The sequence below is a fragment of the Symphalangus syndactylus genome, chromosome 2, assembly GCF_028878055.3.
Source record: "Symphalangus syndactylus isolate Jambi chromosome 2, NHGRI_mSymSyn1-v2.1_pri, whole genome shotgun sequence".
NCBI classification, from domain to species: Eukaryota; Metazoa; Chordata; class Mammalia; order Primates; family Hylobatidae; genus Symphalangus; species Symphalangus syndactylus.
This window is the reverse complement of record NC_072424.2, coordinates 23,859,246-23,885,193: the sequence shown is the minus strand read 5'-3', so window position 1 is coordinate 23,885,193 and position 25,948 is coordinate 23,859,246. Positions and strand designations below refer to the sequence as shown.

The following is a 25,948-nucleotide window of genomic DNA, read 5'->3' as shown; positions in this document are numbered from 1 at the left end:
GCTAGGGAGGGGACGGGTACAAAGAGCTATTTATTATTGGGCTCTGACCCTCCCTTTGGGAGCTATGCAATATCTCATACAAGTAAAATCCACTGGCTAGGTCTCAACGGCTTTTGTGATATGTCTAAAATTCTGAGATAATCAAACAGTCTTTGATAGAGAGATACCCTTCATTCAGGCTGTCTCAAATATGAGCAAAGGTGTCCCTGGCAGTGTGCTATTTAGGAAAGGTGCCCACTGCCTGCCCACACAACTGCACGGTTTGGGCCAAGATTTTTAGGAGTTGAGTAATAAATTTCCATTATACCAAAGGCAGTAGCTGAAATTTCCAATAGCTATATTTTTTCACACTCTGGAACTACTTTCCACTGCCATGAAAAATTCAGACGTTTCATTTTTTCTTTGTGCAGTAAATAGAATAAGCCAATTATTTATATATTATAGGGAGATAAAAAATGAACAGGCAAAAGAGGAAAGACCTGTCATTTGGATGCTTTATTGTGTCTGGATTTTGGCATCTCCTTCCGACTGTGCAGCTGTGGATTAGGGAGATGGTGCAAACAGGCAATGGGAGCTTGGGCCTGGTTCTACGTGTTCAGACAAGACCAGAGTAGGTCACAACAACTTGTCTGCAAATAAAGCCTAAAGCAGTCCCTGACAGTAAAGATCTCTCTCTGCCAAATGGCTGAGAAGCAACAGCCAAAGCGGGAAATCTCTGACCTTAACCTCGCTATCTCCAAGGTCAACTGATTCCAGTTTATAATTCCTTAGGCAAAGAATCCAGGATTCTTCTTGATTATTTGGTATTCAGTTGGTGTGGGGACAAGGTGAGTTCAATCAGTAAATTGCTTTCCTAAGGACCTGCTCAAATGCTCCCAGGGTTCGTCTGCTGAGTTCCCATGACTCCTTAATTCATCTAGATGAACTAGGGCTTCAGTAAGTTTCTGATAAAAGTCACGACTCCTCCACCTTCAGTCAGGACTCTTCACTAACTACAAGCCACGGAAGACGTTCAAGGTGACCCGAAACCCACAAACAAGCTTTCCATTGTGGATTCATTGGTCTTTGTTTAGATCAACACTCCACAGTCATGACCTTCTTCTTTGCAATTTACAATTAAGTAACCCAAGATTATGGCCTGAGTCCATCACGCCTGAAACTGACCACCCTATAAATACTCCTGTGATCATATTATCTGGAAAACAGCTCATTCACCACCTGCTGCCTCCTCTCACCTGCCAACCTCTCCTCTGCCCCCGCTGTTCTCCCACCTACTTCTTCTTCCCCAGATGAGTCCTGTGGGTCAGGGGAACCCACGTGTGGACTGGCCTCATTCTGATTGCAAATTCCTTCAGCAACAAGAGGCAGTCTGGGGGTAGAGGGTCACAGAACCTTAGAGTGTTTTCTTTAATATCTGTCTATGTGCAGATCTTATTTTTCTACAAGATGGCAAGGTATTTGAGGGGTGAGAGTCTTCTTTTGATTCTTCTTCAGGAACCTAATTGTATCTAATATAAAGCAGGAAACACAATGTTTGAAATAAACTGAATCCTGTCTGAAACTTGGCAGGTTCCCACTGATTTCACTCCTCAGTGACATCAAGTTCTGATGACTCAGTTATTTTTCCAAACTTAGGATTTCTCAGAGCCCTAAGAAGTGACAAAACAAGGCATCCAGACTACTGGTAATTCCCTAAATTCTCTCCTCCAGTCAGCTATGGCTTAAAAATGCACAGAGTCTTTATACAAAGATCTGGTGTCAAAAGGGTAATCTGGTGGCAATACAGAAAAAATAGATTGAGATAGTTTCAAAGCTAATGCTAACTGTTTTAGAAATTCTTTGTATTCATTGCTTTCTTAGGACACCTGTCTGCAGCCTTTTTCAGATCACATGGTTTTGTGAAATTGACATACAGTATCCTTTATTAATAAAGTCCTACTTTCTGTGAACATAACATAGCCTTAAAAAATGAATTCTTAACACTATTGAGAGATGCCAAGCTACATTCAAACTGTGCCTTATTATGATTTGATTTGGCTTTTTCCTTAAAGTAGTGCTCAAGGTGGCTTACCAAACCATACCATTATTTCTGGTGGTTTATGCAAGGAAACCAGTGTTTGATGCGACTCCCAGAGGCAGGTGTTGTTAAAGGTATATGCAACAAGCAGTGAGAAGGGGGGGCCTATGATGCCAGTACCTAAAAGATACTTAACATTATTACATTTCCTGAGAACGGACCAGCTGTCACATCATTTCAGACTCTTCCCTCTCTTGCCTCCCCAGGCTTTACTTCCCTGTTTCTCCTCCTCTGTCTACTCCTTCTCAGTCTCAGTATCCAGGCCCCTAAATGCAGGTCACTCCTATGGGTGCCATCTCATCCCTCTATGATGTAAGGCCTCCCTGGGAACAGATCTCATTCACTCTCACAGTCTCAACTATGACTTTATGCGAGGGATGCTCAAATTAATGATCTCTCTCTGTGATGTCTTCCCGAAGTTTTAGACCCTGATTTGTAGCTGTATGCTGGGCACAGGCAGACCCCATACCTATCTCAAACCCAGCATTTTCCAAACACACCCTTTCCTCGCAGTTTCTCTGTCATCCCCCATAAAACCTTCTGCTATTCTTTTTCTATTCCCTTTCTCATCAAAATGGTAGCTGTATCCATTCTCTAACTCTTACATCAACATCAACATTTTCTGTTTTTTTGTTTGATTGTTTGTTTGTTTGTTTTTGAGATGGAGTTTCGCTCTTGTTGTCCAGGCTGGAGTGCAATGGCACGATCTCGTCTCACTACAACCTCCACCTCCCCAGTACAAGCGATTCTCCTGCCTCAGCCTCCAGAGTAGCTGGGATTACAGGCATGTGCCACCACAGCCGGCTAATTTTGTATTTTTAGTAGAGATGGGATTTCACCATGTTGGTCAGGCTGGTGTTGAACTCCTGACCTCAGGGGATCTGCCAACCTCGGCCTCCCAAAGTGCTGGGATTACAGGCGTGAGCCACCATGCCCAGCCGACATCAACATCTTCAACTGGACCCAAATCCAACCCATTTCCCCAATGAGGTGTTTCTTTTCCTTTCTTTTTTTTTTTGAGATGGAGTTTCATTTTTGTTGTCCAGGCTGGAGTGCAGTCGCACGATCTCAGCTCACTGCAACCTCTGCCTCCCGGGTTCAAGTGATTCTCCTGTCTCAGCCTCCTGAGTAGTTGGGATTACAGGTCGCTGCCACTACGCCTGGCTAATTTTTATATTTTTAGCAGAGATGGGGTTTCACCACGTTGGCCAGGCTGGTCTCGAACTCCTGACCACAGGTGATCCGCCCATCTTGGCCTCTCAAAGTACTGTTATTACAGGCGTGAGACACTGCTCCTGGCCCAATGAGGTGTTTCTTTGATCCATTCCCTCCTCTGCCTTCTTGCTATCGCTACTCAAAACCTAGCCTTCAGCACGGCTCTGCTGTAGTAAAACAATTTTTTTAACAACATTTGTATTGGCAGGAAAAGAAAAACAACAGGAAACAACCTAAACTTTCATTAGTAGAAAAATAGTTGAATAAATTACTGCTATGTCCAGTCTATGGAGCTGGTATTAAAAAGAATGAATTTAGCCCTCTGGATTGTGGATATTGACAGCCCACTATGTTGCAGATATTGATCTGTCTATGATATATTGTTCAGTGAAAAGAACAAATGTCACAGAGTAAACAATTTTAAAAATCTCATTTTTAGATAAGTCTAGTTATGTTTTTATGAACTAGGTAAAGTGAATTAACATAAACAGAACCATTAAATTGGTTCTTTCAGGAGGGTAAAGAATTATTAATTTTTTCTTCATATACCCACGTGTCAGTCCATTTTGTAATTTTATTTTTAATTGTGACAAAATGCATATAACAAAAAATTTACCATCTTAATCATTTTTAAGTGTACAGGGTCAGTGGCATTAGATACATTCACATTGTTGTGCAACCATCACTGCTATCCATCCACAGAACTCTTCATCTTGCAAAACTGAAACTCTGCACCCATTAAAATCCCTATTCCCTCTTCCTCCAGCCCTGGGCAACCCCATTCTACTTTCTATCTCTACGAATTTAACTCCTCTAGGTTCCTCATATAAATAGAAGTTCACCTCTAATCATAGTAATGTTAAGAAAAATTATCCAAAACTTGTAAACAAGGTAAAGGGAAGAAGGCATGTTCTTTAAATGTCATACTGGGGCATTGTTTAACAGCTCATACAAGGATTATTTCATTATCCAGGGGAGACTAGATCAGTGTTGGACAAGCCCTTTCCTATTGATGAAAGGCCCAGACTTTAGAAGTTAGTGTTAACTTTTTTATTCTTGCCCAGTAGAGATGCAGATGACTACTGTCTGGTTTTATCATCGTGTTGAACCATGAATCAGTTTTACGTCTAGCCCAGCCATCTTATTCTGACATTCCTTTTTGAATGCCTTTATAACCCACTCCTTTATTTTAATATTATATATATATATTTTTTTTAGACAAGGTCTTACTCTGTTGCCCAGCCTGGAGTACGTGATCATAGCTCACTGCAGCCTTCAACTCCTGGGTGCAAGAAAACCTCCTGCCCTAGCCTCCCAAGTAGCTTAGGACTATAGGCGTGTGCCACCATGCCCAGCTAATTTTTAATTTTTTTGTATACACAGGCTGGTTTCTTGCTATGTTACACAGGCTGGTCTTGAACTCTCAGCCTCAAGTGATCTCCTGCCTTGGCCTCCCAAAGTGCTGGGAATATAGGCATGAACCACTGCACCCAGCCAACCCAACATTATTTCTCCTTGGAACCAACTTTAACATCCTGCTGCTTCTGTCATTAATAAGTTGAATAAATCTTTGATACATGCTCATTCCAGATTCGTATAAGAGTCCTATACTTTTTGAAAATGATACTTTGACATAGGCATTACTCTTTTTAGCCAAAAATATCTAAAGGTGAACATTATTTTTTTTTTAACAAAAGCTTTGGTCTGTTTGATACTAATAACTTAGCAAATACTCTTCACTGGTGGTACAAAGCAAAACTTTCACATCTAAATGATCACAAACATCTCAATTAGTAAAGTCAAACTTCAGTAGGGTACATTTAGATTTTTACTTTGGGTGCTCCATTAGTCTTTAGCTGACAGTTAGCATATGCCCAGGGAAAAGCATAGATTCCTTTCATTAAAAAATAGGGCTTCTAGTGAAAGAGATTAATTGCTTTCTTCTGATCAATTATTTAAAACATTCCCCACTCAAGGACCCAACTCAATCCTGCCGTTTTTTGCCACCACCAAAGCCTGGCTATAAAAAGTCCTGTGGCTTGTGGATGCTATGCTCTGGAATTCATTCTCTAGAAACCACTGAATACAATCAACTACTAAAGAAGAACATGTACATCCAAGAAATTTTATATAAAAGTTGCAAAATTAGTAACAGGCATATTTTAAAAGCTTAAATCTTTTTTAAAAAGTAACAGGAGCTGCCCATGTGGTAAAAATACCATGGAACAGGAGGGGAACAAAGTATGGGGGTGTCCAATAAGGGTGAAAACAGAACAGTATTTTAATGGCATGAACAGGGCTGCAGTAGCAACTATTTCTTCAACCTTCTAAAAACAGTAGTAACATTTTATGTTCCAACAAATTCATTGCAGCAACACTCCATCTGCCTGTCCACTAGTTCGTATTGCCAAACATTTAAGAGAATGGGTCATACCTAAAACTCCACCCAATGGTGGGTTTGGGGGCAAAATGTAAAAGACATTTTCTTCATCCATATCAGTAGACTGAACATCTCTTTCTTGTGCTACTGCTCTCATACAGGTTTTAATCAATTTGTACCAGTAAGAGAGGGGGGATGCTAAGCAAACATGACCAATGTTTTCAATTCAGTTTTGAGCAACATGAGCATTTTAATTGGGGTGCCAGTAGCCTTGGGTGAGTCCTTTCTTCTCTTTCCTAGGAAAACCCATCTAGCATGCTGCCAGGTGGTCAGCTCTTCTCAGGGAAGAAGGAACCCTTCTGAATTTGCCCCATGAAAGTTCTGGGACCTGTCTTACACCCTTCTCATTTCCAGTGATGAGGGCCATGTGTTACAGCTGTACTAATTTACCCTTAGGCCAAAATCCTGTTCCACATACTTCAAAATAATAGGAGTTGTCTAAGACAAACTCACAGCCAATATCATACTGAACAGGCAAAAGCTGGAAGCATTTCCATTAAGAACTGGAACAAGACAACGATGCCAACTCTCACCATGCCATAGAGCTGGAAGTCCTAGCCAGAGCAATTAGGCAAGATAAATAAATAAAAGGCAACTAAATAGGAAAAAAAGTCGTCAAACGGTCTCTCTTTGCTGCTGATATGATTCTATACCCGGAAAACCCTGAAGACTCCACCAAAAGGCTCCTAGAACTGACAAATGATTTCAATAAAGTTTCAGGTACAAAATAAATATACAAAAACCAGTATAATTTCTACACACCAAGAAAGTTCAAGCTGAGAGCCAAGTCAAGAATGCAATCCCATTTACAATAGCCACACACACAAAAACACCTAGGAATCCATCTAACCAAAGAGGTGCAAGATGTCTACAAGGAGAATGAAACACTGCTGAAAGAAATCATAGATGATGCAACAAACAAAAACACATTCCATGCTCATGGATTGGAAGAATCAAACTTGTTAAAATGGCTATACTGCCCAAAGCAATCTACAGATTCAGTGATATTCTTATGAAACTACCAACATCATTTTTCATAGAATTACAAAAATCTATTCTAAAATTCATATGGAACCAAAAAAGAGCCTGAATAACCAAAGCAATCCTAAGCAAAAGGAACAAAGCTAGAAGCATCACATTATCTGACTTCAAACTATACTACAAGGCTACAGTAACCAAAAGAGCATGGTACGGGTACAAAAACAGACACATAGACTAATGGAACAGAATAGAGAACCCAGAAATAAAGTTACATACCTACTACCAACTAATCTTCAACAAAGTAGACAAAAATAAGCAATGGAGGAAAGGACTCTATTCAATAAACGGTGCTGGGATAACTGGCTATCCATATGCAGAAGAATGAAACTAGGCCCCTACCTATCACCATATACAAAAATTAACTCAAGATAGATTAAAGGCTTAAGGGTAAGACCTAAAACTATGAAAATTCTAGAAGAAAAGATAAGAAATACCCTTCTGGACATCGGCCTTGGCAAAGAATTTATGACTAACTCCTTAAAAGCAATTACAACAAAAACAAAAATTGACAAGTGGGATCTAATTAAACTAAAGAGCTTCTGCACAGCAAAAGAAACTATCAACAGAGTAAACAGACAGCCTACAGAACGGGAGAAAATATTTACAAACTGTGCATCCAGCGGAAGTCTATTATACAGAATCTATAAGGAATTTAATTCTACAAGCAAAAAACAAATAACTCCATTAAAAAGTGGCCAAAAAACATGTCTTCTTAAAAGAAGATATGCAAGAAGCCAACAGACATATGAAAAAATGCTCAACATCACTCATCATCAGAGAAATGCAAATCAAAACCACAACAAGATACCATATCACATCAGTCCAAACGGCTATTACTAAAAAGTCAAAAAGAAACAACGACAAACAAACAAACAAAAACAGATGCCCCAAGGCTGTAGAGAAAAGGGAACACATGAACACACACACACACACATACACACACACGCGCGCGCACGCACACACACACACACACACATATATATATATATATATACTGTTGGTGGGAATGTAGATTTGTTAAGTCACTGTAGAAAGCAGTTTGGAGACTTTTCAAAGAACTAAAAATGGAACTGCTATTCAACCCAGCAATACCATCACCACGGATATAGCCTAAGAAAAATAAATTGTTCCACCAAAAGACACATGTACTCGTCTGTTCATCACAGCCCTATTTACAACAGTAAAGACATGGAATCTATCTAAGTGCCTGTCGATGGCAGATTGAATAAGGAAAATGTGGTACATATACACGGTGAATACTATGCAGCCATAAAAGAAAATGAAATCATGTCCACCGTAGCAACATGGATGTAGCTGGAGTCCATTATCCTAAGCGAACTAATGCAGAAACAGAAAACCAAATACTGCATGTTCTCACTTATAATTGGGAGCTAAACTGTGGGTACATATGGACATAAAGATGGGAACAATGGACACCGGGGAATGCAAGGGTGGGGAAGCAGGCAGGGAAAGGTAGAAAAGCTACCTATTGGGTACTATGCTCATTACCTGGGTGATGGTTTCGATCATACCCTAACCTTCAGCATCACACAATACACCCATGCAGCAAACCTGCACATGTACCCACTGAATCTAAAGTAAAAGTCAAAATTAAGAAAAAAGAAAAGAGAAGAAAAGAAAGTCCTATTCCTCTCTGCCTGGGACTACACCATCCCTGCACCTTCCTAGGCTGTCATGTGCTAGAGCCGAGCTGGAGCAAACGCAGGGTACAGAACTCTCAAACACTTCACCCCAATTAGCACTGTGAATACCAACTGCTTCCCATCCTCTGCCTCTGTCCTCCAACTAAATTTTTTTAAAGTTTTACTTCATCCAAGATGTTAATCTATTCATCACACCCTATCTTCCTAGAGAATACAAAAGCAGACTATGACACAATGTCTTCTCAAACCACCAAAAATTTCATTACAGTGTGGGATCTGAGTTAATCCATTTTTGCTCTGAAACCCAGAGCAGTGTAGCTGAAAGTACCACACACGGCAGCTCAAAAGTACCATCCACTGTAGCCCGGAGCTCAAAATAGCTGAGCAGAGACTCATCAACAATAATGTGAGGGGGCAGCTTCCCACCAGAAATATCTTTTGCTAACGCATTGTTCTGAAAGCAAATACTAAGCCTCAAAAAACATATTGTAAGAGTGCTTCGGCTGGGCACGGTGGCTCACGCCTGTAATCCCAGCACTTTGAGAGGCCAAGGCGGGTAGATCACGAGGTCAGGAGATCGAGACCATCCTGGCTAACATGGTGAAAACCCGTCTCTACTAAAAATACAAAAAAATTAGCCGGGTGTGGTGGCAGGCGCCTGTAGTCCCAGCTACTCGGGAGGCTGAGGAAGGAGAATGGCATGAACCTGGCAGACAGAGAGCTTGCAGTGAGCTGAGATTGCGCCACTGCACTCTAGCCTGGGTGACAGAGTGAGACTCCGTCTCAAAAAAAAAAAAAAAGAGTGTTTCACGTTAACTTCTAAATGTACATCAAAATCAATTATCATTTCTTGGAAACATGATAGTTACAAGCTCAACCAGATGATAAAATGGGCCCCACAGCAAGGCATTCGAGAGTTTGTACGTAATTCAGAGTTTGAATTTACAATATTAAGTAAAGAGCCTTGATTGGAAAGAAATCATTTTGAAACCTCTATTAATAAAATCTTTGACTGCACAGTAAGCTTGTTGTTTAACTTGTTGTAGAACTTCATGTGAAAACAATATTAATTATAAACAGCTGAAGAAACAATGATATCATCCAGAAATAAATATTCTCACTCAATTTTTTTTTGCTTTCTAAGATTTGGCCCATAACAGAAAAATAAGTCTTCTACCATAGCACAGATTACTTTAATATCAGGCATTAGGGCTGAAAATAGGCACAAGAAAGAAATGAATGGCTGGCTATGTTTAATAGGAATGACTTTGCTAACCCCAGGGAATTACATTTCAAACTAGGCCACACGTTTGAATTTTGGACTCAAAGGTAAGTTTTATTAAGGTCTACATTCTCTACTATCCCTTTCCCTTTTTTAGTCTCCAGATACACGACCATACATACATGGATGACAAGATACATAAAAGGTCATGTATCTTTGCCTTTTATAAATTCCAGGCACAAGAGACAGCCCCAGCCATAGCTATATGTGTGTCTATAAACTGACCTTATAAAAAAATAAAGGCACAAATGTCATTTTTTACCAGCAACTACAGGAAGCCATTAGCATGGGGTCTATTATCCCTCCTAATGGGCTCTTTTTCTCTAGTTGCTCCCCTGCCCGATCTCCCCTGCTTACCTCTTCCAAATTAATATGGTAAAGACGATGCTTTCATCAACAGGTTTTCCTGCTCCACTTTGCCAAATGCTTTGATCTTGCATGTAAGCCCTCCACATCTTCCAAACATTCATCTGACTCTTCTCAAACACCAGCACTTTACTCCGGTCAATCTCCTCAGCACCCCACTGACATTCTTTTCACCACTATGGTGATGCCAACTTCACCCAGGCTCCCAGCCCCTCTCAGGTTCGCCCTTATGGCAAAGCTGACAGCCTCCTCCTGTCCTCCAGGGCTCTGCATCCTTGAGACACAGAACAATGATTGACATCTGGCTTTTAATATGATCTCTTGTGATACTCCATCCACTGTCACTGTGATTGTCTCCTCATCTCAACTGCAAGCTTACTGAAGGCAAAGACCACTTCTTATGCTTTATGTCTTCCACAATACTTACAGAGATGGACAATTATTTTTCTTAACCCCCTATTTCATACTACTTTAAATCAGGCTGGTGTCTGGACCCTGTGTTGAGAGCCAAGTTCCTCTGGCATAGCATCAGGTAAAGGGCATTCTGCATGACTTTAAGCCAGTAATTCCATATTTGCCCTTGAAACTACCTAATTGGCATCAAAATAGTGGTGCCAAGGTAGAAACTTCACTTATCTTCCAACTTCTCTAGTCACTTAAGGCTCTTCTCAACTCTTTTAGCAACTGAAATTGACCACAACTCAATAACCTAAGAGACAATTTCCATTCACATGTGCTGTGTGTAGCGTTGGGCTATGCTCTACTTTGTGTTTAGCTATACTAAGAAGGCCCTGATTACAGAGAACAAGACTGTGGCTAGTCAAGTGCACCATAGTTTAAGGTAAATGAGAAGAAACTAGAATGGGATCACAGGGTAGCAACAGGAATAATTAAAGGGCTGGGAAGGAGCACTTTAAAAAAGTAGATAGGATTAGACCAAAGGAAAAGAAGTCAAGGTAATGATGGTCTTTAAGTGTATCATGGGTTTTTCTAAGGAAATCAATGATCAGCTCTTTTCCATCTGAGGACAAAATGGGAAAGCATTTGTTTTACATGTACTAAGAGATGTAGGTTACATAAATTCTAACCTTGAAGGCAACTGCAAATGAGAGCAGGCTCCTGAGGAGAGCTATTCTATTTGATTCGGAAATATTTATGATAGAATAAATGGTACACCTATCCAGGACAGCCAGCACACTCATCCTTGTGGATATGGACAATATGATCATGCTGTTTTCCTGACCTAAATATCTAGGTGAAATCCCAGGGATTACACTGCAATGAAAGGAAGTCCAAACTCATCATTTTAACTACTTTCCAAAACTCCATTTCAGAAATGATATATAGTTAGTTCTTATATCTTAGGAATTAGATAATACAATTTTACCTAAAAAAATGAAACACAGAAAACCCTTAATCTGTATCTTCAACTGCCTACCCCCATCTTCATCCACTTTACTGCACAAATATCCATGCACTTTATAAGTTCACATGTCCTACATGGAATGATCCTGACCTGGTAAACATCTTAGCCTAAAACGGCAAAAATTGAAAGTACTATTGGAGATGGGATGTTTTTCCCAAGCCTTTCATAGAACACAATCTTTTTTATTTTTTATTTTTTTTTATTATACTTTAGGTTTTAGGGTACATGTGCACAATGTGTTTGTTACATATGTATCCACGTGCCATGTTGATTTCCTGCACCCATTAACTCGTCATTTAGCATTACGTATATCTCCTAATGCTGTCCCTCCCCCCTCCCCCAACCCCAAAACAGTCCCCCAAGTGTGATGTTCCCCTTCCTGTGTCCATGAGTTCTCATTGTTCAATTCCCACCTATGAGTGAGAACAATCTTTTAAAAAGGCTAATTCTTGAAAAATTTACTCCAACTCATTGTTGTAATCTGAATTTTATAATAGCTTTAGATTAACACTGTAACAATACTTTTGATGTTTATGGGCTGTCTTGATGGATTGAAAATCACAGATAGAGGAGCAAGGGATTAAAGAAGCATCAAAAGGTATCATTTCCCACACCCTCTAACACATAGTTAAGACTCACACTGCTAAGTGGTAACAGACTCTATCAAAATATCATTCTATTCTACATAAGGATTTCTGCCGATGCTACCCTGAAAGAAGAGCTTACATGATCTGATTTTTTAAAAATTTTCCACAGACGCCCAGTGTTCAGAATTCTCTTTAAAATAATATGGCTATAATAACAGATAAAACTACTTCAATTTTTGAAAGGGAATAAAGTTATTCTAATTAATGTTTTAAATACCATCTTTTCAATGACAATAGGAGCATCACAGTTCCGTTTATTTCTAGTAGAAAGTTTGCTTGCTCAAATTAAGGTAACTGTCAACTCTAGCTACACCTGTGTCCTCACCACCCACTGCCTTGAACAAGGCAGCCCCCACACCTGACTACGCCTACCATGCTCCCCTCTTTAGTCCTGGGAAGGCTATTCAGTTTTCTGGAGGTTTATGTTCAAATCTTGTTTCCTCCTTGGCAACATCCCCAGACCAATGAGACTGAGCTCTAAGTGGTCTCTGAATCACTGGCACCTGGCGTCTGAACTGCTCACCGCACCTGTCCTGCTACCAGCTACGCTTCCGCTAGTAAGCACCTTGCTCTCCAGCTCACAGGTTCTTCAGGGATAGGTACCGTGTCATATATACCTTTCAACTCATCATATTTCTATGACCATTTGAATGTCTGATTAATATCCCTATGAAGGCAGAGATCACGTCTGTATGTAATTTGATTATGTATAACTTATTTTCGAGTGCCTGAGCACTCAGAATTTATGCTATGCCCCTAGCTTAACCAGGGTTTTCATCATTGAAGTTCATTTGGTTTCAATTTTCAGCTTTGAACTTCTGGGTGCAGAAAAATTGTACGATAGGGAGTTTCTCACTCTTGCTCCTTTGCTCCTCCTCAGAATCACAGGGCACACCTGGGTACCAGGACGTTTCCCATCTCCCCATTGCCAGTCAGGTAAGGGTAGAGCATGAGTTCTTCTGTCTATTCTTTAGTTGAGTGTCTCCTACCTACATTCTACATTTAATGAGGCTGTTTTGAAAAAAAGCCCAATTCCAGGGAATTTCCTAGGCCACAAAGGCCATGATCAGAGAACCTTTATCTAGATGGAACTGAACAGGTAGCTGAAATACTCTTCTTCTTCTTCTTTTTTTTTTTTTTTTTTTTGAGACGGAGTCTTGCTCTGTCTCCCAGGCTGGAGTGCAATGGTGCGATCTCAGCTCACTGCAACCTCCACCTCCCGAGTAGCTGGGAATACAGGCGTGCACCACCACACCTGGCTAATTTGTTTGTATTTTTAGTAGAGATGGGGTTTCATCACGTTGGCCAGGATGGTCTCAAAATCCTGACCTCAAGTGATCTGCCCGTCTCGGCCTTCCAAAGTATCGGGATTACAGGCATGAGTCACCGCATCTGGCCTGAAATACTCTTTCTTTTGTCCTTTTCGTGGACCTATATATTTTCCCCCTCCATCACTCCACTACCAATTCAAGCTAGAAACTTCCTATCCTATGTCCAACAAAGCAGTGGTTCTCAAACTTGGTATATTTAATTTATGCACTGCATAATGATATTTCAGTCAACAACAGATTGTATGTATATACGATGGTGGTCTCATAAGATTATAATGGAGCTGAAAAATTCCTATCACCTAGTGACGTCTTGGCCTAGGATAATGTGTACATTTATGTCTTAGTTTAACAAAAAAAAAGTTTTAAAAGTTTTAAAAACACAAATTTTAAAGATAGAGAAAAGCTTATAGAACAAGGATATTAAAAAAAAAATTTTGTATAGCTGTACAATGTGTGTGTATGTTTTTGTCTGTGATTTTTTTTTTTTTTTTTAAGAGACAGGGTCTTTGCTGGGCACAGTGGCTCATGCCTGTAATCCCAGCACTGTGGGAGGCTGAGGCAGGTAGATCACCTGAGGTCAGGAGTTTGAGACTGGCCTGGCCAGCATGGTGAAACCCGTCTCTCCTAAAAATACAAAAATTAGCTAGGCATGGTGGTGCACGCCTGTAATCCCAGCTACTTGGGAGGCTGAGGCATGAGAATTACTTGAACCTGGGAGGCAGAGATTGCAGTGAGCCCAGATCACACCACTGCACTCTAGCCTGGGCAATAGAGTGAGACTCTGTCTCAAAAACAGAGAGAGAGAGAGAGGGACTTGGTATGTTGACCAGGCTGGAGTGCAGTGGCTAATCACAGGTGCGATCATAGTCCATTACAGCCTTGAACTACTGGGCTCACTTGATCCTCCTGCCTCAGCCTCCTGAGTAGGTGGGACAACAAATATGTGCCACCATGCGTAGCTCTTTCTTTTTTCTTTTTTTTAGAGTTTGTTTTAAGCTAAATGTTTTACAAAAGAGTCAAAAAGTTTTTAAAAATAAAGTTTATAAAGTAAAAATTACAGGGAGCTAAGGTTAATTTATTAGTAAAGAAAAACATTATATATAAATGTAGCATAGTCTATGTGTACAGTGTTGATAAAGTCTACAGTAGTGTACAGTAATGTCCTAGGCCTTCACAGTCACTCTCCACTCACTCACTGACTCACACAGAGCAACTTTAGCCCTGTAAGCTCCATTCATGGTAAGTGCCCTATACTGGTGTACCATTTTCAGTTTTTATACCATATTTTTACTATACCTGATCTATATTTAGATATGTTTAGATACACAAATACTTACCATTGGGTTACAATTGCCTGCAAAATTCAGTCCAGTAACATGCTATACAGCTTCATAGCCTAGCAGTAATAGGCTATACCATATGGCCTAGCTATGCAGTAGGCTATACAGCTAGGTTTGTGGAGGTACACTCTATGATGTTCACACACAATGGAATGACCTAATGATGTGTCTCTTAGAACATACCCCCATTGTTGAGTGACATAAGATGTACTTACTTAAGAAGGTGGTTGAAAATGCTAGACCCCAACCACGGAGATGCTGACTGTGAGAGTGGAGGTGAGAGGTCAGGAATGTGAATCATTAATCAGCATCTGGGTCACTCTGGGTTAGGTTCTTCTTGGTCCACACTTTATGAACTCTGTACTAAAGAGTTTTAGAAGTTTAACCCCTCTCCATTTAGCTTTTAAATTGTATATACAGTATTTCCTGATACATGATATCTATGAGGTTCTCCATTCTTCTCACTAAAGGTTCTGCTACTTGTGATGTAAATAACGAGAAACCCAGGGTTTTAGTTAGTTTTAGTTCTGCAGGCATAGCAGAAAGGCTGTCACTGGTTCTGAAGTACATTGTAAATACTATCTCCTGGAAGGAAAGTGAGATCCACCCCATGCCCTGCCCAGGCTCTTCATGGCAGATAGTGGGACAATGGGGACCTACAGGGAAAGGATGAAGAAGACACCTTGAAGGTACCCCCAAATGACACATCCATCACAGAGAAAGGCCACTCCAAGCCCTTCTGCATGGGTTTAATATGGACAAAAAAATTTTAAGGTGCTTATTTCATTTGGTCTTGGTTGATCTTATCAAGGAACCCTCTTATTGTCCTCTACCTCCCACTTGGTCTAGAATACCTCTCTAGACATTATCAAAATCCCTTCTCAGATTAAATGGAAGAAAATCATGGCCAAAATAGAGTCAACTCTTACATCATACTTTTCAAATTACAATACAAATTTCACTCATTCAATCTAATTAGTGACAGACCAATCTCACCCTAATAGTTCAACTGTTTGACTATATTTAGGTAAGTGCAGTTTTTCTACTTCTCAATAGATGTCATGGCTATAATATGGTAAAGTTGACTCTGAAGACTACATTGAAAATGACCTCATCACTTCAGATGCAAATTCAAGCATGCCATCAGGATGGGCGTTTCTTGGAATTTTCCAATTTCACTCAGATACCACCCTCACTATTATTTGCCATAGTTTTTATCTACCTATTCTATTTCCTTAATTTAAAAAAATCAGTTTACCTTTATTAAATATGACTATTTAAAAAGGCAAATATATACCACTGTCGTAAGTCAATAGCCAGTTATCATGTCCTCTATATATAATCTGTAAAAATATATATTAAGTGGTATAATTAAATTTGAGCTTTGATACCATTGTCTGATAAAATCCCTGGGCCTGAAAGCTATTCTATCTTTGTTATAAAGATATTCTGCTTCATGAAATTAGAAGGATAAAAAAAGGATTAAAGAGAGAATACTTTCTCACTGTGTGAAAAATGCTGTGTCTGGGAACCACAAAAAAAAAAATTCTTCCTTCTCATACTTAACAAAAATATTAACTGAAACCAAGTCTTAGTGACCTGGATTTAATAATTTATTAATTTGTAAATAATTTAATAATTTGTAAATAACTATCTATAAATAGTACAGATGGCATCTCTTATCTGAAATGCCTGAGACCAGAAGTATTTCAAACTTTGGATTTTTTTCAGATTTTGGAATATCTGCATTATATACTTTCTGGTTGAGCATCCTTAATTCAAATATCTGACATCCAAAACGCTCCCATGAGCACTTCCTTTGGGTGTCCTGTTAGCTCTCAAAAAGTTTTAGAGTTTTGGAGCATTTCAAATTTGAAGTTTTGGGATCGAGGATATTCAACCCATATATCATTCAATGATAAACATCTCAATCATTCAAGTCAATAAATATTATTGAGTGCCTACTATAAGTTAGACTATTTTCCTAAGAATTGCTAGTACAAACTTCCTGCCCCACTGGTACCTACATTCTTGTCAGAGGACACAGGCAATAAACAAATAAACCATACATAACTTATATAATATATAAATACATATATATGTGCATGCATATGCACAGATATATACGCATATACATATCAGATGGTGTCAAGGATGGCCTTATTGATAAGTGACATTTGAGAAGAGACCCAAAGGAGGTATGGGAGGGCACCAGGCACACATATTCAAGTGAAGAGCTTGTCAAGGCAAAGAAATAGTAAGTGCAAAGGTCCTAAGGCTATTTGGTACTTGGTTTGTTTAAGAACGTTGAGGAAGGACAGCAGAATTCAGCAGAGTGAACCAGGAAGAAAATGGAGGGAGACGAGCTCAAAGAGTAACAGTGGAGAGGGGATTTGAAGGTCAAATTGAGGTCTGTGGATTTCATTCCAAAAGATGAGAAGTTCTTGGGAAAGGTGACAGGATCTGACCTTTTTTTAAGGATCATCTTAGCTGTTGCATTGAAAATAAACTGAGGGAGAAGTGGGGTGGGACTGCGGGTAAAGGCAGATGCAGAGAGACCCACTAAAATTCTTAATCCAGGCAAGAGGTAATGGTGGCTTGGACCAGGGTGGTTATCTTTGGGATAAAGATAAATGGTCAGATTTTGTACACACTATGAAGATGGGGCCATCAGGTCTTGTTGATAGATTATTTGTGGCACATGAGATTAAAAGAGAAGTTAAGAATGACTCCAAGGCTCTTAACCTGAGCAAGTGGAAGGAAAGTCTTGATATCTGCTGAAATTAGAAGGCTGGAGAAGAAGGTTGGGGGTGGGTATGGGGCTAATCAGGAGAGTTTGATTTGAGATGTCTACTGGAAATGCTGAGAAGGCTGTTGAAGATACTAGTCTGGACTGCAGAGGAGAAGTACAGACTTGGGAATTGTCAGGGAACAGATGGTGTTTAAACCATGAGACTGGATGAGGTCACTAGAAAGTAGACAGGGAGAAGAGGTCTGAGCATGGGGCACTCAATGGTTCAAGGCCAGGAGATAAGAAGAACCAGCAATATAAGTGGTGAAATGCTTATTTTAAAAATGATTGATGAAAATTTCAAATTTCTTCCTTCTATAGTACAAACTCTCTCACAACCATGGTTGTACTAATCGTTTTCTTAGATAATTTGTTTTTCCTTGACAAAGCTGGGTGAACTTTAGCATGCCTTTCCTCAAGAAATAAGCATTCATAGACAGGACCTTAGAGTTGTCAAGAACTGTAAAGAATCTGAGATTTTACCCTACTTGCAAGCTAACAAGCTCACCTGCTCCAGTATAATGGATACTGGCAGAAGACATGAAACTCCTGGATCAGAAACAAAAGACTCACAGCACAGCGGGCAGCATGAGTTTTGTATTTGTTACTGGTTTCTCCATGCTCCCCACATCCCTTGGGGCAACATTAGTAGGCTAGCTGGATGCTGCACTCTCAGTGGGTTTGTATAAGAGCTGAGGAACCCTGAGCTTAGGAAGCCCCACTCTTGTATAATGAGTTGCAAGAAAATCTGCCCAATACTTCCTCCAGAGGCAGACATTATCTTTATTGTACTAGACAGCAAACAAATCTGCCCTTGACTCTGGAGGGAAAAACTATTTCTATCTTCCAGGGTTGTTTGTTGTGCAAATGTCCTTGAAAAGATAATTCAAAACAAAAAGTTATCAGCACCTCAGCTCACAAGAGACTCATGGATAATTATCTCCCAACAAGAGTCAAAATCAGTAAGCAGTGTATTTTGGAAAGATTACAAGACCTTACCCTGTTCCAGTTTGGAATTCAAAACCTAAATGTTTTAAAAACTAAATTATATTTATTTGACCAGGTAACACTTCAACATGGCAACAAATTCAAAAAATAAAATACTCAGGATCATCCTTCACTAAACAAAGACAGTATGAAAGTGGGTTCCCACTTGCAATAAGAAGGGAGCACATTTATATCACACTTATGTTTCTCTCATTTTGGTTAACCTGCCTTTTAATCAGTTTGTGAATGACTGAGATTCTCTAGATAGGTAATAAAATGCTGAGCTCTGCTTTTGGAGAATGCAAGAAACTACTTCTATTTTTCTGGTGTTTTATCAGTTTTCTAGTTTTGCCCCAAAATAACCCATATCCAGTCTGCCTCTGTGAGCCCAGATGAGAAAGCTAAGGGTCTAAACCAGAGTGAAACTAAGCAGCAGCAACAGTTTAACCAAGAACTGCCTGAGCATATGTTTCCTTACCTGTGGTATCTGCCAGGCAGGCTTGTAGCTCAGTCATCTGTGATAGATATCTTTACTCGCACTCTTTCTTTTCAGAAGATAATGTTACTGTCTAGTAGCCATTTGAAGACACACATTATAGTAAAGTAACTGATAAATCTTTGTAACTAGCTATGCCATTAAAAACATTTACCAGGCTGGGTGCCGTGGCCCATACCTGTAATCACAGCCCTTTGGGAGGCAGAGCCAGGTGGATCACCTGAGGTCAGGAGTTTCAGACCAGCCTGGCCAACATGGTGAAACCCCATCTCTACTAAAAATACAAAAATTAGCTGGGCATGGTGGTGAGTGCCTGTAATCCCAGCTATTAGGGAGGCTGAGGCAGGGGAATCATTCGAACCTGGGAGGTGGAGGTTGCAGTGAGCCAAGATTGTGCCACTGCACTCCAGCCTGGGCAACAGAGTGAGACTCTGTCTCAAAACAAAACAAAACAAAACAAAACAAATTTATGAATAACGAAGTTCTAAATAAACATATGGTTATTGTTCATTCATTCATTCATTCATTCACCTTATGAGTACCTGCCATGTCAGGCATTGTTCTAGGCACTGGCTTTATAGTGAATAAAACAGACAAAAATCTCTGCCCTCAAAGAGCTTACTCTCTAGTAGGAGGTGAAGATAAATTAATACAATGTATTAAATGATGCAAAAGAAAAAAGATAAGGCAGGGACATGTGATATAGGGAGTAGTTGATTTTATATATGGGACAGCCCAGGAAAGGATCACTGAAAACAGACAATTTGGCTGAACAATCTTCTTGATTCTCTGGGCAGTCTCCTTGGTCCTTGGTCTTTTCTAAATGGTCTAGAACTTTCTGGCAAAAAAAAAAAAAAAAAAAAAAATAGATCTTGGTCCTTACCCTAAAAAATGCTCATGATAAATGACAATAGTTATAATGAATTATAGACCAAAATAATGAACAAAATATATAATATGTATACTTAAAATGAACTATAATTCACATTTAAAGAGACACTTAGAAATGCCAGACAGTGCTAATTTGTCCTTTGTTAGAAGCAATTCCCCTAGAGAAGAATCTGCACAAATACCAACACATTCAAATCCAAATAGAGATGAATGCTTCCCTTTTGTTTTCAGGTTTCTTATTCTCTAATACAGTATAAAATACAACCATGATACAGACAAAGTAAAACATTAAAAACCTATCACTGGAACGATATGACAGAATGAACAGATCACATTAAAACAACTCCTTTAAGTTAGTGGGATGAAGGCTATAATGGACAAGGATGCAAAACAAAGCGACTGAATACTGAAGATAGAATAGCTCCACTCAGAACCCTGCAGCCATGTTCTACTCCCACTGGGTTATTATAAGAAATACCATAAGCTTTTGGGATCTGCTTTTCATTTAATTACAGAATCCATCCATCAATTAAACCGCTTTCTTCATCTCATTACCACCTGGGTACATTTTCTGAGGTGACAAGTGGGAATTAGGTTCTCCTTCCTTCAGATGCTGGCATCTTCCAGTATTCAGTTCCTGCCTTTTGCTCTTTCCCAGGGAAATTTCACACACAGTTATATAGCTTCAGCCATTATCCACATGCCAAAGGCTTCCGAATTCTTCTTCCCAACATAGACCACTATCTCAGAGCCCTACTGGACTCTGGATGTACCATGTTACTCAACCTCAATATACCCCAAACTGAACTCATCTTTCTCCAGCACTGCCCTGCAAGGTGCTTCTGTATTTTCTTAGTTGGTGGCAACTCCATCTATCTACCCAGGCAGCTCAGCTGGACACATGAATCCCTCTTCACTGCTCCCATTCAGTCAGTCATCAAATTCTATCAACCCTAACTTTGTCTCTTAAATCTTCTATTTTCTATTGCACCTGCTACTACCTTACACTATTCCCACCTGTGGCTCTCCCCATCTCCATTCTAACTCCCCTGTGGCCCTCCCGGCCTGCATGCTATGCACCTCTCCATCACAGGACTTACTACTTGGTCTCATAAATGTTGCTTACTTATATGTCTCTTCTAATACCCCAGGAGTTCGTTGACAACCTGGTATGCTGTCTCTATTATTAGCACTTAGCACAATGTCCTGCATGGAGTATGTGTTCAATTAACATTTAGTAAATGGGCCTGGCGTGGTGACACATGCCTGTATTCCCATCTACTCAGGATCACTTGAGCTCAGGAGTTTGAGACCAGCCTGGGCAACACAGCGAGACCCCCTCCATCACAAAATACAACAGTAGTAAATGGATGAGTAACTCATGGACAATCAGATCCCACAATGTCAGGCATTTTAGAAAGTGACACGAGTTCACCAACACAATTTCTGCTCACCAATCCCTACCTTGTCACAGCTAAACCTGTGAAGTCATGGGGTCTGAAACCGATCTAAGTTTGTGCTATCAACTCTAACTCCTCCATTGCAACCCTTTCCCACCTTCAAATTTGTTTAGCTCTTGTGTAAAATGTTCAGTGTCCCCTTTCTCCTTGTTTTCAAAACCTATTTTTAGCAAAAAGAGTTCATCCTTGCTTTTCATTCCCAAACGCATTTACATCTTTGGCCTTTCTTTCTAGGGGAAATCAACCTCTGCCCCCACTCAAGAAATAGAAGGCTTTGTCGACAAGGTATACATGTGAAGGAGAGGCAGGTGGGAGGGAGGGAAGGGAATTCCAGGGAGAAAGCTTGGCTGGACTCGAGGTCACAGTCAGAACTGGAATGTGCCCCCTGTGCACTCAGCCAGGTCTTGACCAAAATCCCGGGCTTGTTTTGGCACATGCTCCCCACCCAAAATCCTCTGTCCCAGGACATCAGCTCAGTACCTGAACATCGCCACTCTAGGTGAAACAGGAAGAAAACGAAACTGTTGTTTTAGGACTTGGCTGCAATTGGGTCACTCGGGCTAGGAGGAAGACAGCATTCCTCAGGTAAAAGACTGCTATTGCTGCTGGGACTTATAAAAAGTAAAGACACTAAGGAAATTCAGAGTGCTGATCTGATCAGGATGGACAGAGAAGGGTCTTTGTAGAGAGAGCAAGTCCTGTCAAGATGGTGCAGAATGAGGTTTGGAATAAGTCTGAAAAATGGCCCTGGCTTGTACTTTCTGATCAATTTTCCCATAAACCTAAAACCTCTCTAGAATGAAGGAAAGAAATGAAAGAAGGAAAGAATGAAAGAAAAGAAAAGAAGGGACGGGAAGGGAAGGGAAGGGAAGGGAAAGGAAGGAAGGAAAAGGAAAGAAATAGAATGGAATGAGAAGGGAAGAAACGGAAAGGAAAGAAAGAAAGAAAAGAAAAACGAAAAGAAAATAAATGAAAAGAAAAGAAAAGGCTCTAGCTAATGAGAAATGTCTGGTGTCGGAGATGGCCTGAGAATACGAGGGCAGTTGGTGTCTATTCTGTGCTGTGACCTCCCACCATTAGCCCAGACCTTCAGTAAGTCTGCTGAAAACAGCTGCCTTGGGGTAGTGGTACTATGTAAGAGGAGAGAGAAGAAAAATGTGTGGGATGAAGCGATGAAAAAGGCACAGCACTCACAGGAGGAGACCAAGACTTTGACACTGGCAAGAATTTGGAGTGAGGGAACCACAGGAATGCACGCCTCAAGGAATCTTTAGAACTGTGCTGTCCAATACAGTAGCCACTAACCACATGTGGCTACTGACCATTTGAAATGTGTCTAGTCCAGGCCAGGCGCGGTGGCTCACCCCTGTAATCCCAGCACTTTGGGAGGCCAAGGTGGGTGGATCACCTGAGGTCAGGAGTTCAAGACCAGCCTGGTCAACATGGTAAAACCCCGTGTCTACAAATAATACAAAAAAAATTAGCTGGGTGTGGTGACACAACCCTGTAACTCCAGCTACTCAGGAGGCTGAGATAGGAGAATCCTTTGAACCTGGAAGGCAGAGGTTGCAGTGAGCCAAGATCACTCCCCGACACTCCAGTCCGGGCGACAAGAGTGAAACTCCATCTCAAAAAAAAAAAAAAAAAAAGGGAAACGTGCGGCCGGGTGCAGTGGTTCATGCCTGTATCCCCGTGCTTTGGGAGGCCAAGGCAGGCAGATCACAAGGTTAAGAGATAGAGACCATCCTGGCCAACATGGTGAAAACTCGTCTCTACTAAAAAAAAATACAAAAATTAGCTGGGTGTGGAGGCGCACACCTATAGTCCCAGCTACTCAGGAGGCTGAAGCAGGAGAATCCCTTGAACCCGGAAGGCGGAGGTTGCAGTGAGCTGAGATCATGCCATTGCACTTCAGCCTGGCAACAGAGTGAGACTCTGTATCAAACAAAACAAAACAAAACAAAAACAAAAACAAACAAAAAAAGAAATGTGTCTAGTCTAAATTGAGATGTGTTAAAGTAGTATAAAAAAAAGAATGTCAAGTATCTCAATACTTTTTATATTACTTGTTGATAATATTTTGGATAGGGTTAAATAAAATATTTTAATGAAAATTAACTACACCTTTCCCTTTTAACCTTTTCAATATGGCTATTAGAATATTTAGAATTATACAAGTAGCTTGCATTTTTTTAAATTTATTTTTTAAGTTTTGGAGTGCACGTGTAGGATGTGCAGGTTTGTCACACAGGTAAACGTGTGCTAGCTTGCATGATATTTCTACCTGAAGCACTTCACCCTGGCAAGGCTCCCCACAGTTATAGCAGTGATGACAGTGCTGTTCTAGAATCTTGGGAAAAGTCACGGACTCCCTATGGTATAAGGCATGGGGAACCTAAACCACTTTCTTCAGATATTAAAGAAAAGGGTGATTCCAGAATGCTGGGACACAAGATAGTAGCCACTGCCAGATTAAGTGTGAGAAAATCTAAATTTATAAGGATAGATGACTCATTTATTTTAGTAACATTTTGTTAAATTGAAAAATAATTCCTACAGATAGCAAATATTCTTAAAATAGAATTTAAATAAAAACTCGACTTTTCAAGAACACATTTATAGCATGAAACAAGATATATTATACAACTTTCCAAGATGAGGAATTTATATTTGGTCCATAGAATTAAACTAAAAGGGAAAAAAAGCAAGGAGCTTTCACCCCACAGGGGATAAATGAATGTCTATTCAAATACCTTGATGTGTTGAACAGTGAGTGCCCAGATCTGAGTCTACTACTTCATACTTTCAAAGTAGAAATATAAAATATAGAGAGAGCCTGGCGCAGTGGCTCACGCCTGTAATCCCAGCACTTTGGGAGGCTGAGGTAGGAGAATCCCTTGAGATTAGGAGTCTGAGACCAGCCTGGCCAACATGATGAAACCCCATCTCTGCTAAAACACACACACACACACACACACAAAAATTAGCTGGGCATGGTGGCAGGTACCTGTAATCCCAGCTACTTGGGAGGCCAAGCCAGGAGAATTGCTTGAACCTAGGAGGTGGAGGTTGCAGTGAGCTGAGATCACACCACTGCACTCCAGCCTGGCAATAGAGTAGGACTCCATCTCAAATAAACAAACAAATAATAAAATAGAATAAATAAAATAAAAAATATATGCGGCTACAGTCATTTATGGATTGTATTTATTTCATACCAAATCTATCCTTTGAGTCATGTCTCAATAAATTTATGAGGAAAAATAAAAATACAATGCTGACTTCAAGTTAGCTAAACTGGATATAACTAGAAAACATTTTTTCTCTGACATACCCCTGAGAAGCTCTAATTGCGTTCTATATTAATATACACTTATCTGGTATATGGAATCTGCAAACTTCAGACCTGGGATGATACAAGTTTCATATGGTCTAGTCTCTTTATTTTACAGATAAGGACACTGAGCCACAGAGAGACAAGTAATTTGTCCACAATCAGACAGCTGCTTAATGGCAAGGCAGGACTCAAGCCACCCAGCGTGACAGCCCAGCACCCTGGGTGTGACCTTGATATTTCCTCATGGCCATCTTGGGTTGGGTGAAAACTGGGCTTTATCATACTTACTCACAGAGGTTTTCAGGAGGATTAAATAATCGCTGCCTGAGATGTGGACACAGCATTTGTAATGCATGTCATGCGTTGAGCATTGAACTCATTTGTGGGAGTCAAGCTCATGCCCTCCACTCCTTCCACCTTCTTACCCTAGCTACACATGCTAGTGTTCTTTCGCCTGAAAACTTTACTCTCAGTGTAAGGAACAGCTGTGGACTCCAGGAAAGCACTCCCTCCTCCTTTATTCATGTATTTTGTGGTCACTAGGAAGACTGGAACCTACCCGAGAGCCCCCGTGGCCATGGATAGATGGCTTAGGATGACAATGCTAAGTCTTTGTGACGTATGACACTCAAAATGAAACCCAGTTTCCAGAAATGAAGGTGCTTACCACAGGCAGGGCATAGGAATGAGGGTGCTTACCCCGTGCAGGGCACAGAGTAAATCTACAGAGTGCACTCCGAGTCTCACCTCCCTTCCTTCTCTGACATCCTTGAACCCCATCTTGAGCTACCCGGACATGCCCTCAGCCCAAGTAACCTATTTATCAAACAAACACACAAAACCATTCTTCTTCCTGTTTTTCCCCAGTTGGCCATGCCCTGGCTCTGAAATAACAGGTCGGTATATTTCGTACAAAGATGCCAATCTTTGTAAACCCCAAAAGGTAGGCTTGTTAATGGAAATCAACACCAAACTGGTAGCTTCTTGGATGGGAGGTCTTCTTCTGCTTAGAAGTCTTCCAAGTGTTCCTGCTTAATTCTCACATCTCAACACACACACACACACACACACACACACACAGAAGCCAGTGACTTGGCACCCAATCTTGCAAGTTTTCCAGGCCTCCTATAACTAATGGATATTAGGACAAGCTACTT

General features: G+C 40.4%; 1 protein-coding gene across 10 annotated transcripts in view; it reads right to left on the bottom strand.

Moving 5' to 3' along the window:
- The window catches only part of ABLIM1 (actin binding LIM protein 1), a 254,296-nt gene that overhangs the window by 144,796 nt on the left and 83,552 nt on the right, over positions 1–25,948 (bottom strand). The window lies entirely within an intron of this gene.